We start from the raw sequence: 15,333 nt of genomic DNA on the forward strand, positions 1-15,333 counted from the left end.
AAGTCTCATCAAATTCCAAGTTAAGATTTAATATTAATTAACAAATCAATTTCTAGACCATTTTGAACTTATATAAACATCCTTGGGTCAAACTAAGACTTAGGGATACTTAGGGCCTTTAATGAATGCAATTTTACCATTTTTCATCGAGAACACAGAGAAGGGATCGATTATTTTTCATGGGGGATCGATCCTCTGTAAAACTATGAGTTTGAGATCGATCCTTTCCCTAAGGGATCAATCATTTTTCTTAGAAAAATGTAGCAAGAACATGCATAATGAATTACCAAAATGTCATACAATCAATCATAGGGACTAGATACATTCTTGGAAACTTTCATACCACATCATACATGTCAAAATACACTTGTAATATGCTTCATAACGCAAGTCAATCATCATACAAGAATGTAGCATCAAAAGTCAAACATTCCGTAATAATTCTCTTTTACCTCAAGTCACCTAGACCAATTAATCATTTTGGGTCATTTCACGCATCCTAAGAGTCTAATACATTTAGTAAACTTAGTGTCACTTGTCTAAACACACCAACCACTTCTTTAAGGCATCAATCAATATTTGAAATTTTGATATTCAATTCAACCACACATGAGTTCAAATTCCAAATCAACAAATTAAACCAATTAACAAAATCCAACACAAAATCAATGGTCCATATCACACCACACTTATTACAACCCAACATATCATAATAATCTAGGTCCTTAAATGACTCTTACATTACCACTATATGGATTCAACCATACACTTTATTAGTAATGCCTTACTTGATCACTTCGAATGCTTGCTCCTCTCCTCCAACTCAGCTACTAATCCTCTGAAAAGTGTTAAACATCGAGTGTGAGCTAAAAAGCCCAGTGAAAAACTAACATTCTAAGCAATGCACATTTCAAAGCTAAAGGAAATCCCTACATACAATCACTACTCACTTGTTTTTACCTCAACATTCATACTAAAATGTCATGCTTTTATGTTCACATATTGTCTCCTAGCACACAAAATCTAGAATATATACATGTCGTTTATCATTATATGTCCAATAGTAAACACATACACTCATGTATAATTACCTATTTTAATTAAAGATCATAGGCAAACCTTTCATATCAAAAGGTCTCATTAAGAACAAATAGCCAATTAATCCAAGTTCATTAAGAGTTGTTATCAAATGATGCATAGCTTACACATATACACTTTCAAAATACACTTTGAAACACTTATCGAAAAATGGTTGTCATGATCAACCTTATATGGACAATGAGACGCTCACTCATCCATGCAAACTTTCACTTATATATACACTTTCAAATTCACTTTTAAACCACTATGCATCAATTTCAACACATATACGATTCATAATACATATCCATATTTTATGCCAATCATGTGCATCATAAGATTCATTTATACCAGAGTTCAAGCTAAGAGAACATCCTAAACACCCTATTTTACCCTTGAACATGTTCATTCACAAAGAATGAAAATCACTTACCTTTGTTGTCCACTAACCGAAATAGCTTCCACAAACTTAGCAAACGCTCACCAAAAATTGATACACCAATTTCCCTTAATAATGTACACATCAAACACCTTTGAAAGAAATATAACACATCCAAAATATAGAAGAATTTTTTATTTCCAAAATAGAACGAAATTATCGAAATTATCGAAAACCTTACTAAAACGAATCTTCGAGCCTCCGATCTAATTGACACTACTCCTCAACAAAAGTTGATCAAGAAAAAATAATATCAATAACTAAACCCAACCAAAACCTCAAAATTAACCTCAATTAATCCAAATTCCTATATTTTCAAAAAAATGTTGAAATCAAACTTGTTTTAAAGAAATTGATATCCAAATCAAGTGAGATTGCAAAACTGATTTAGTATGATAATGATATCATCAAAAAATCTTAATCAACACAATAAAACCTTGAAAAGTGATATATAAAAATAACAAATTAAATACATTCGAAAATCAAGTTTAATTCACAAACTTTTCTTTAAAGATTTGCTTAATAAAATCATCAATCACATTGGATCATTAATCATTGAAGTAAAAAAGGAACAAGGAAAAGAAATTACCTTTCTGGAAAAGAAGATGAATCAACAATGGCAACACCAAGAGATCCAGAAAAAAACGACAAAAGAAATGAGAAGAAACAATCTTGATTGAAGAAAGAAATCAAGAAGAAAGGAACAAGAACCAATAACAAAGGAATAGAAAATTACGAAGAAGAGTTTCAACCCATGAGAAAGCTTGAGAGAATTTTGGGAGAGAAAATGATACGATAGTGTTTGGATGAGAGAAAAATGGAAGAAATTAATGAGAATTAAGAATGAAAATGAGAATGATTAAGAGAATGAATCTAGATGGAAAATTAGCAAAAAAGAAATTAAAGATACGGTTAAACTTGGAGGGGAAAACACTAAGCACAAGCCTTGGTAAATTAGCATAATAGATTTTGATTTGTGATCTCTTTATAAATTAGTCACTAAACTCACAATTTCCAATTCATTCAATTTAGTCACTTGGTAAAATCAATTATAATTCCCAAAAATATAGTTAATAATTCAAAACTATTTAAATTATTTTAAAATATTTATCAATAAAAATTTCAATATTAATTTTACCGAAATCTAGAAACCAACCCGACTATCGATCTGGACTTTAGACGTTACATCACCCCACTCCTATTTATAATGAAAATTTATCAAAATGACTGTTGGAACTCACCACTCCCAAAGAAACTTATCACCTCAACATGATGAGTTATGTAATTTTCTTTTTAATTTTTTTTAAAAATTAGTCTAAACTCAAAAAAATATTTTTATAATGAAACTCGTCATGTAAACATGAAGAGTTTCAAGAAAATAATAAATTAGTAGACCATATGAATCAATCCAATAAAATATATTTTCCATTAAAATTCGTCACATTGATGTGACTAGTTCCATGAAGACTGTAACAAATGTCGTAAATCTCAAAATAATTTTCTTTGTGTGCTATTGAATTATTTTTTAATTGGTAACTGTATTGGTAAAAACATTAGTTCTTACTTATAAAAAGATTTTAAATCCATTTCCATTTACTACTTGGTTTATAAATTCCACTTGCGCTTTCTTTCCTCAATCATTCAAGTATGAAAGAAAAGATAATATAATAAAAATGTTTTCTTATATTTCTTATTTTTCATAGTCTTAAATAAGATATTATTTGTAACACTTCAGTCTCTCTCTACAGACTATTCTAGTTTCTCTCTTTATTTTATTTGTAACTTCTACACACTTTACTTTAATATGATCTTTCTTTTTAATAAACGACAACTTTACCTCTATTAAAAGATTTTGATCTACCTCTTTCTCCTTTACTATCAGAAGGACACTCCATTTTCTTTCACCGTTTAAGCTAGTTGATCCATGCATCACGCGATCCTTTGCCTATGCTCGAACTATATACAAGATGTTTCATCTTATCAATGATTGCATACCATTGTACACTTCTTCAATAGTGAGTGTTTCGGGACTGTACAAGATGTGTTTCTAAAAGATGAGTAGGAATGAGACAACGAACATAGGATTAATCCTAAGTCTTCTTAGTCATACTTCACTTCTAAAGTCTATAGATTAAAGAGATTTTCCTGAATGTGGTTAGGTTCTCTTCAAGAGATGAACTTTCTACTAACTTGAGTGAATAAGACGTTGTTTTTAGTGTAACTACTGGTCAACGATTTGTGTGTGCATAGTTGGCCCAATTTTACCCATAAAGAAGCATTTGTTTTTTCTTTCAATACATGTTGCAAGATTCAATTTGGTAAATGTAAACAAATCTAAGATAGGGCCTTACGATCCTTACACTTTTTTTTGTTCGTCCAATCTGATGATGTCTTCTAATCAAACCCTTTCAATGCACTATCCAAGTCTAATTATGCAAGGACATCCCAAATCTTCACTTGTCACATCGATAACCTAGTGTTTCAATCCTACAACGGAATATCATACTTTATTATTGCCATAATCTTGAACCTGAAGCTCTGTTACCAATTTGCTATAACATCAAATATGATCAAAAAAGAAAAACAAATAACACCAATATTTCGTGGAAAAGTCAAACGGAAAAAAACTACAGTAAAAGAGAAAATTTCACTAATATGAAGGAAGAAAATACAAGAAGATATTAGAGAAAGAAAAACTTGATATATAACCATCATCCTCAATATCTATTTATAGGGATATATATTTGATTACAAAGAAAACTAAAAAAAGTAAAAAGCTACTTTGTAAAAAGATACTTTAATATGTTTCTCAATTAAATTGTGTCACTTTAAATACGAGTCAAACTTTAACACTTATCAATATAAATTATCAGTGACAGAATGTTAAAAAATTAAACTTTTAACAAATGACGACCATCAGTGATAGGTTTGGTATAATCAACAATGGAAGACAGAAGCTTTATAGATTTACAATTTTAATATAAAACAATTTTTCTAATGACGGGTGATTGCAAATTTATAAAATAATATTTGTTCAGAATTTTTCTTAACTATTGATAAGGCACACACATCTTTCAGACACGACTACTTAAATTTAAGCCCTATAAGAAAAACAACACTCTCTTCAATTATTGGAGCCACTTGATAGGTTTAATATAAAATTAAATTAAATTCCTATAATAAAAATACATGATTTAATTATGTTTATATTAGAATTAAAATTAAACTTGTATAAAAAATTAATTACATATAGACAGTGACGGGTCCATTAAGGATTCAGGCACGTAAATTTTATTCAGATAGTTACATATTTTAATAGTTGTACTCACCCTGTATAAAAATTTTATGTGATTAATATATTTACGTGTCTATCATAAAAAATATTTCTGGATCATCCACTGCATATAAATCCTTAAAAGTTTTAATATTTCTTTAATAAAACTAGTTTAATTAATAATATAAATCAATATATCATATTAATGTTATATTTACAACGTTTACTATAAACTATTTTTAAAAAAAAAAGTTGTAATAGAATGCAACTTTGCAATCACATGATAACATAAACCTCTAACGTGGAATGGTTTTTTTTAGGTTTTAAATTTATATAAATTATTAATGATTAATAAAATTTATAAATATTATTTTATAATGATTCTAAATTAAGAAAAGAAAACCAGTGTGGAATGGGTAAAACTAATTACTCAGTCCTGTTTCACGTGACTTTTCAAACGCATTTTTAGTTAAAAGTTTGTTTTGACTCAACATCAATGTCAAACAATTAAAAACAATTATGGTGGGAACGGTAGTTTCAAACCAATCAAAAAAGTTAAAATTTGTAGTTTTTTTTCATTTTCAACTTTGCGTTTAGAAATAAACTATAATTTTACCATTATTAATATATGACCTTCACTCAATTACGAAGTTTTAATTTATTTTAATAATTTAATATTAGTATCCTTAAAATATTTATTACTTAATAATTTATTTTATTTATTTAAAAATAAATATAATTTAAATATATTAATATAATTTATTACTTAATAATTTAATATTAACATCATTAAAATAATTTATTATTTACTAATTTATTTTAATAATTATTTTAAATATTTATTACTTAATAATTTATTTTAATTTATTATAATTTAAATGATATATTTTTATATCATATATTTATGAGTAAATATAATTTAAATTCTATATTTTCAAATTTATAATAAATATTTATAATAGATACTTTATTTTTAAATTAATTTTTATAATAATTCTAAATAATTAAATTTTAACTATAATTTTAAATATTTTTTTAAATTATACACTTTTAAAATTATTTTCGAAAACCCTGAAAAATGAGCCCTATTACAATTTATTCTTTCGTTATCTCACTGTTCACGAAAATCATCGGTACTACCCACCACCGAACTGTCCCCTTCTCATTACAATGCGGTTCACATGAATTTCTTTAAGATTTATTCTCCCGATAATTGAACTCTTTATATTGTGGGTATTTTATGTATTTAAATTATTAGTTTTAATTTATTTTAATATTTAATTTTTTAATTTTTTTTAAAAGTATACTTAAAAGTTAGTTTTTGTTTCATTTTAATATTTCATTGTTAAAAGTTTAACGCACTTAGTACTTAAACTATCATTTTTTTATCAGTCTTTGTAATTAAACTTTCAATTGATTTCAAAATTTAACGTTAAATTTTGAACATGATACTAAATGAAATAAAAACTAAACTTTAGGTATTTTTGAAAAAAAATTAAAAGTTTAGATATTAAAACCAACCAAAACTAATAGTTTAGGTACTAAACGCGTAATTTACCTTATCTTTTTCAATTTTTATATTTTTTTTTCAATTTATCTTACCTTAATGGTTAAAGGAATCATCGTTGTTCTTAGAGCTCACAGGTTTGAGCACCATCGACCCTAGCAAGGTGATTAAGTGTATATTGTCAAATGGTTAAGATTATTTAGAACATGTATTACTTTGTAATCACCTTAGCTTAATCAATTTTTATATTAAAACTTAGAGTAAAGTACACAAATAGTCCATTGACTGTGATGTTTTATTAAGTCATTTGACAATTAAAAGTTATAAAATCTCAACTATTTAGTATGTTCCAAACGTGTCATTTTCTGATAAAATTTGACAACAGTTTGAGCTGAATGTTGACTTGTTGGTTGAGATGTGATAGATTTTTTAGATTATGAGATCATATTTTATAATATCTTAATCAGTAGATTAATATTCAACTCAGATTGTCATCATTTTTTATGGAAAATGATGAATTTGAAACATATTTAATAGTTATATAACTCAACAAAATGTCACACTATACTCAAGAGACTATTTATATACTTTACGCTAAAATTTTGTAAATTTTAATAATTGATAGACTCAACAAAACCTCACAATATAGTCAAGAGGTTATTTATATACTTCACCTAAAATTTATTGTATATTTAAATGTTTTAATTTTTCCCCAAGAAACCATATTCCTTCGACAAATATTGCTTTTTTCAATGCTGCTCGACCAGCAAATTCCATCACAAAAGCAAAGGAAATCGACACTTTAAATGTTATCCAAAATTTATCCAAAACTAAATTATAGAAAATTAATATTATATTAATTAATTTCAAGATCCAAACCTCGTTATTTCGATTAGCTAATTTATTTATTAACTATTCCGAGATTGGAGTATTGAATTAGAATTGATTAATAATATTGAATTATTGATGGCTGAAATTAGTTAGAAACGATGTAATTCCTAACAATGACAGATCTAAAAATTAAAAAACGAGAGTCCAAAATTATAACACTCTATTTTAAAAAAGTTTTGGACGTGCAAATTTACTTAATTTTCCTATTTACATTAAAAAATTAAATTAAATTTAAAATTTCTTCCAAAATAATGAGTGTGTAAGTGGTTCCTATAAAGCCAAATGCATCCGTCACTAGTCCCTAACTAGTTAATAGATCAAGTCAATGATGACCCCAAGTCACATGCCATTGGGTAATTAAAATAGTCGTTGTCAATCACAATCTCATTCATTTCCAACCGTTGGATGGAACTGAAAATTAAGATTCCTATAGAGAGAGTGAAAAAGCGACAACATTAATCTTTGTTAAAAACGGACCACAAAAATCACTTGGTGTTTCCAGATTTAAATGGCAACGCCGGATTTCATGGCGATTTTCCTCATCAGTTGTCTGGGTTTCATGTCCATTGTAAACCAGTTGTCGGTTTCATCAAATGGGTGTGGGTCATGTTCCTCAGGCCGCCAAAGAACCTCAGAGATCACTACGGTTCATGGGCTATAGTCACCGCTGTACCGACGGGATCGGGAAAGCCCTGGCGTTTCAACTGGCGTCCCACGGTCTAAACCTACTCTTGGTGGGCCGAAACCCTCTGAAACTCCAAGCCACCGCCGACGCCATACGTGAAAGATTCGGGGCACAAGTCGAGACCAGAAACGTCGTCGTCGACTTAGCCAAAACCAGCGGCGAAGAGATATTGAAGACGATGGAGGGTGCTACTGAAGGGCTGGACATCGGCTTGCTTGTGAACAATGCTGGCTTGGCCTACGAAGGTGCGAGGTTTTTCCACGAGGTGGAGTCGGAAGTAGTGGAGAGTATTATAAAGGTGAATGTAGAGGCGGCGACTATGATTACTAAAGCGGTGGTTCCGATTATGGCGAGGAAAAAGAAAGGGGCAATCGTCAACATCGGCTCTGGTTCTTACGGTGGCTTCTGTTCTTACCCCTTATACACCATTTATGCTGCTTCAAAAGCGTAAGTTTCTCCTCGCTTTCCGACTATCTTTTAGGGTTTTAATCATCAGGTTGGCATTCCCCGATTAAAATGTCAAGATAATTATTGCTTGATTTGGAGAGTCAGTGAGGTTAATTTTGATGAGAATAAAAAAAACGATGTAGATGAAAATAGTTATTACTGTGGTAAGTTTAAACATAGACAATATATATAGAAAAGTTAAGTGGTTAGGATATTTTGGTTAAATTAATTGAGATTCTTTAAACAATATAATTGGACAAAGGCTTTGTCCAATTTTTGAATTTGGATTGCTTGCTTAGATTACATACAATAATTAAAGGTTTCCCTTTTAAACAATTAGCGCAAGTTGTAGGATTTAAGGAGAATAATTTAAAGGGAAAATTGGAATTTTTGTGACAGATACCTTACAATGTTTTCGAGAAGCATCAACTTGGAATACAAGAAAACTGGAATCCATGTTCAATGTCAGGTAAACCTCTCTCTCTCTCTCTCTATATATATGCTTTGGAGAAGAAGAAAATGCAGAATTTGATGATGTTTTTGGCAATGGCAGATTCCATTGTTTGTGGCCACGAAAATGACGAAGTTCAAGCGAACTTCGTTGTTCATCCCGTCAGCTGAGACGTTTAGCAAAGCAAGCTTACGGTGGATAGGTTACGGGGAGCATCTGTGTGTACCTTATTGGCCTCATTCTCTGCAGTGTTTCGTGTTGAAATTGTTGCCGGACAGCTTCAAGGATCGTTGTGTTTTCCTTTACTTTCTGGGAATGCGGAAGAGAATGATGATGAAAGATTCCCGGAAACTAAGACCAAACATCAACCACAACCCCACAAGTACAGCTTCAATATGAGGATATATTTTTAGGTGATATGCCATTATCGTTTCTGTTACAAATAATTGGATGTTCCTTTTTCTCATATATATATATATATATATATATATATATGGGGTAAGGGGAGGTAAGATAGTAGGCTACCCCTAATATCAGATTGAGAGCAGCTTTCGTAAGAGACCTCCGAATTATGAAATGCCCTCCATAGGACTCGATCCCACAATCTCAAGATTAAGAACCTTGTGCTCTACCAACTGAGTTGGATGATCATTTCGTTCTGTTACAAATAATGATTTGATTAAATTACGATTTACATAAGAAAAGGATTTATTATTTTAAGAGTATTTATGTCCAAAGTGCTAGGAATTGATCATTACCTAAGAATTTGAACGTAATGACATTTCTACCGTTTTAACTGAAAATGCTATTATTTGTAATAATTTTTTACCTGATACTGATCTTTTTCGCCAACCAAACATATATATACAATTTCATAAAATATTATTCTCTTTGGTAATGATATTTTCCATAAACCAATGCCCCTAAGAGTAAGGAAATATTACGTTTTTTTAATAATTTATGATGATTACGAGATAATACTTATTTAAAATTTTCATAATATATTAACAATATATATACTCTGTAGAGACAACGCATCGAACTCAAGACCTCTAGGGAGAATAATATTTTATTTTACCACTAAGGTCACTTGATATAAAAAAAAGATGTCCAAATTATACATTTTTTTCTATTTTGTGTTTAATTTTCAGTCAATGTAAGTGTCTAATGTTACAAACATTACAATTTTTAAGTGTTTGATTTGTCACAAACGTTAAAACAACTCGTTATTTGACATGCATTTCGATTTATTTATCTCTTATTTTACACAGAATGGATTTACCTGGACCAATACACGATTTTCTTTTAGTTTTTCTGGGATCGGGTCTTATATTAGGGGGCCTGGGAGAGGTATTACTTATCAATCCAATCTATTCTGCCTTTTCATTGGGATTGATTCTTATTTGTATATCCTTATTCTATATTCTCTCAAATTCTCATTTTGTGGCGGCTGCCCAACTCCTTATTTATGTGGGAGCCATAAATGTTTTAATCCTATTTGTTGTTACATTTATAAAATTTTAAAATTTCATTTAAAAAACTTAAAAATATATATTTTTTAAAATATCTTAAACTTTTTAAATACTAAAAAAACTCAAACTCTTTGTATTTTTAATTCCGCCCAATTATCTTCGTCCACCGTTGTTGCCCACTACTGTCATTGTCGAACATCGATCCACCTATTATCGACAATCACTACCACCGCTAAACGGAAATCCATTTATTACCGACCACTCACTGATCAACCATCACTCTTGTTATCATCTTAATATCCAAAATTTTTAAAATTCTTATACCCGACTCCTAATCCTTCCCCAGTACCACCCCTTCTTTATCTTTGTCGACTATTTGTTTGTTGTTAAACGCAGCTTGAAGCTGGTATTCAAGGCAAATTAACCAAAATTTGAGTTAATTCATTGGTACATTTGATTTGAAGCATTTAATGCAAGTACTTAGAATATAAATTTTGTAGTATTAGATATATACATTTATCAACAGAATTTAAACACCTAAATAGAAAATATATATTGTTAAACCTAATAATTATTATATACTTAAATACATTTAAATCTTTTTCCCGGTAAATGGTATAACATTAAAAATAATATCAACAAAATTAATATTTAATCAACTAAAATAAACTTTAAACCCTAGTTTGAAGGGGTTGTCTAAATTTTTTTCAAAGTGATATTTAGGCGTCTCTCTTAATTTTAATATTTTTTTCTTTTTACTTAATTTTCTTTTGATTTAAATCTAAATAAACATCATCTTCATATTGATTTGTTCGCATGTTTTTATGATACGATTTTATCTATCGTTATTATAGCTTGGTGTTTCATGTTCCATTCATCATGGTGTACCTCATGATCAGGACAAGTTGATTAACTCGTAGAACTAAATCTCCTTTTACAACAGTTTATCTATATATTCATGACCATTCTCGAAGCAATCGATTAGATTGGTTTTCTCAATCTCTATGCGTTGCCTATATAAATATCGTGTCTAATTTTGAATAGAGACAAATATTATTGATAAATAGTTTGAATTTTCATATTGGGATTGTATTATCTCATTTCGTTGTATATTTTTTTAACGAAAAAATTATTTTTATTAAGAAAAATTATTAGTACATTCTAAAATCATTAGTGAAGTCTACAACACTGTTTTCATCGACTCCAGCCTTGACACCCACCTGGCGGTGACCGTATCCAACTCCGACACCGTTTCTGATCTTAAAAGTACGCCACTCTCTCTTTTTTCCTTATCGGTGTTCTTGGTTACCATTGTCTTTAGTAAATTTTCATTCTCTGCATTTTCAGTATCAAAAATTATCTTTCTTCAAAGTACGTAAAAAAATCAGTTTTTTTATATTTATTTTTCTTTGGTCTAAATGTTATACGAAACCAATTCCATAACGAGCAACGTTGTGCTTTAGATTTTGTTTTGCACTTTTCAATGATTTGTTCAATTCAAGTTCAGAGTTTCCATCCCTTTGAGACCTCAAAGATAAGAACATGAATATAAAATCTGAAATTTCCCTTGGAAAGGACCTGAAATTGAGTCATGTGAAGACCTAAAGTTTGCTCAACGGATGAAAGAGTCGTTGACTCCATTTAGAATCCCTTTAAATTGCTTGAACATGAAGTAATGTGGTAATGTTTTGACATGGAGAAATGGCTTATTTCTTATCGTTCTTTACCGTGTTGAGAAAAAAAAAATTACTTTTTCTAGTTGTTTAACTTGTAGTAACCGTTGTGTCGTAAATTTATGCTTAGTTAGTAATATATTTGTTCTGCTGATTTGCAGAAAAGATAATGTATGAACACCCTTTGTGTTTTCCGAACTTTGGTAATATAAAGATTAATTCATTAAAGGTTGGTCATCCATCTTGTACTCTTACGTTTTACGTATTAGTTGTTACTTGTTATGTATGTTTACAGTTGATTTAATTCTTACAATGAAATGACTTGCATAACACAAACAGGTAGAGTGTAATGGTGTTCATTATCACCTTTCGGATTCTATGTTTGTGAAAAGTGCTTTCGTTGGGGTGAGCGAAAATTGGTTTCTTTTGGTTGATGTTGCTGAAGAGCTTAGAGAAAACCACGATTCAATCAAATATGATACTGGTAATGTTGTGGCCTGCTACGGGATTGAATTTAAAAATCCTTCGGCTTATGTGTTTGATCCTCTAGCTGGGGATATGACCAAAAGATTGTCCAACATCAAATGATGCTTCATTGCCACAAGATCGGGACAACTGTTGTGCAAAACAGAATTCTCCATCTCAACAGTTTGGATTTAGCAATTCCACCAAAGAAAATTCGGAAGATTTGCATAACGAAGCTGAACACATGGCTGATAGTAATTCTCATGTTTCTTTCCCTGCTACCAATAAGGGGCCAAGGCTGATTGAACAGTAGGAAGATGTCGGAGAAAACATATGTGAAGATCTACCAGCTTCTGCGTCTGCATCTATTTTAAAGGAGAAACCAAAAACTAGAAAGTGAAAAAAGGATGCCGTCCTCCATGATTTGAAAGAAAATGATGCTATAGTTGTTGAATCTTGGAAAGATGCATTGGGTTCAGGTAATGTACTCAAGAAAAATTCGTTTCAGGATGGACCAAGTTCGGTTTTGAATGATGCAAACTTTGGTGACCAAATTTGTAATATTGAATCCGTGAAACAAAACCATTTATCGACTGCCGATGCAAGTGTTGGGAGGAACAGAAGGAAAAGGCAAAAATTGAATCCTAGTCAAGCAGGTAGTGAAGTCTCTTCTGCAAAAGATGTTCATCATGTTCATGTGGACTCTTTTCAGGCTGCTGAAGTGAAAGAAAAAGATTCAGACAAAAAAGCTAATCCAGATTCTTTTATTGGAAAATGTTCTATGGGTGGATTAATATCCGAACCTTGTCCGATTTCTCCAATGGAAATGCAAGAAGTTAGTGAAACAAATAGAGTGCCCCACACCGAGGGTAAGTTTCAGATGATATGAAGTGTTTTTAAAGTTTTTTCCCCTTTCATTTTAACTGTACTCTTCTCATTTTCACTTCCATGATCAGCAGAATTGAGGCAAAAATTAACTTTTGCTAATATCGGTAATGACTTTATCAGGTGACGATGGTATGGATGATACTAATGATGGGAACCTGGAAAGTAAAAATGAAGCACCCCATCCGGTTGTTGCATCAGTAATAAAGACGAGAAAGGATCAAAATTCCAGTCATGCGGATGACCATCCTACATCTGTGTCTCGAAAGGGAATTAATTTCCGGAAAGCATTTGGGGTAACAGGAGATGAAAATCAGAGTGATACTTTGGAAGAGAAAATTGTGGAAGTCTTCTAAGAAAGTAAAGAAGTCCAAGAAGAGTAAGGGTGCCATTGGAGGAACAGAAGCAGTAGATGTAGCACATAATAGAGGTCCTCCAAGTGAAATATCTCCTGCAGAGGAGGGCCCTACTACTGTGAACAGTGAGCATTTGAGTGATAATGTTGAGCAAGCCGGCAAAACTGATGGAAAAGAGGAATCAAAAATGAAAAAAACGGAATGTTCTCCTTCGGTTACTGATGTGAAAGATGATGACGTGATTCAAGATGTGTTGGAGTCCTTGAAACGTTGCAACAATGGCCCAGCAAATGCAGAAAATGCGGACAAGAAATCGAGGAAGAAAACTAAGAAGAAAAGTGCTACTGTGTTGGCCTCTCCAGAGTTGCAAGCAAAAGATGATGTCGATCAGCAGGAACCAACGCTCCTGGTACATAAAGTGAGTGAGGTGAGCACATCATCTAAATCCACAAGGAAGACTGTGAATGGGGATTCAAGCTTAGTTGTGCAATCGAATGGAACCAATTTGGGATTTAACCGAAATAAAGTTGAACCACAACATGATGGAAGGCCTATTCAAGATGATGACAGTGTAGATCACTCTAAAAGCATTCTTGTTTATAACAGCAAAGAAGTTCCCCGTGGAAGCGAAACAACCCAAAGCCAGAAGAAACATGAAATTGTTGATTTTGGTGAGGTAATTATTGATAAGACTGCACATAAAGCGGGAGTTGAAACTGCGGTGAAAGGAAAAAGGAAGAAGAATCCTAAACCCCAGTTACCATCTTTGGAGATGTTAAATGGGAATCAACACAAGGAAGCAAAAACACAAGCTAACAAAGCTAGCTCCAGCCAATCTCAAAGATCATTGTCGAAGGTTGAACCAAGTAGCTCCAATGTTAAACCAAGTAAGCCACTATTGACCATTTCTGAAAGTGTAGCGAAAGAACCTCCACAATCTAAGAAATTTGAAAAAAATCAATTCCACTCCTAAAACTGCTCAAAAGTCCGTTGAGGTCAATTCTTTAAGGGTTCATACAGATATAAAGAAAAAAACCATCGAGCCGTGTCAAGCTCCGCCTTTGAAACACCTAAAAAGACCATTCTAAAAAAAGGAGGTAATGAGCCACAATCTCATCCGGATGTTGCCAAAGCTACTGGAACTAATAGCAGGATTGTTGCAACAAGCTTAGCAAATAAGAAGAGCTTACTGGCTACTGCGGGTGCCATATTTAGGCACATTGATAATGAGAGTTCTGATGATGAAGATGGAGTAGGCAACTCGAATTCCAGCACCAGAACTCTATCTGATAGTTCATCATCATCTGCTTACTCGAGCAATAGTATAGTGAAGGGTAGTTCTTTACAAAATGGTAAAATCATATTCTTTATTATTTCAACATCATTTTTATTTGTCGTGAATGGTGATCCAGGTTGCATAGGTGGTAATTTCTTCATTTTTTGTCGAAAATTTATTTAGGATCTTACAACTCGAGGCAAACAAAACTATTGCTAGCTCAAGGTCATGAATGGTATAATTATGCTCATGAAGTATATGCTGGCAGGAAACATAAGCTACAACTTTGCCCTCTTACATCAAAACGCATCCAAGACCATTCAACGAAGTGTCATTGAAAATTGTGAAGTCTTTGTCTGAATCTGGTTGGGTCAATAATTGGGCTTGAGTTAAGATAGTCTTTAATTGTTCGAAGCTCTCCTGTAACTTCTC

At 31.4% G+C, this 15,333-nt stretch overlaps 2 pseudogenes; both read left to right on the forward strand.

Moving 5' to 3' along the window:
* Window positions 1-7,661: 7,661 nt before the first annotated feature.
* On the forward strand, window positions 7,662-9,300 carry LOC120210853 (annotated as a pseudogene).
* Window positions 9,301-10,046: 746 nt separating this feature from the next.
* On the forward strand, window positions 10,047-15,261 carry LOC120210859 (annotated as a pseudogene).
* The last annotated feature ends 72 nt before the right edge of the window (window positions 15,262-15,333 follow it).

This window comes from Hibiscus syriacus, unplaced genomic scaffold, assembly GCF_006381635.1.
Source record: "Hibiscus syriacus cultivar Baekdansim isolate YM2019G1 unplaced genomic scaffold, ASM638163v2 tig00109937_pilon, whole genome shotgun sequence".
In the NCBI taxonomy this organism is placed as follows: Eukaryota; Viridiplantae; Streptophyta; class Magnoliopsida; order Malvales; family Malvaceae; genus Hibiscus; species Hibiscus syriacus.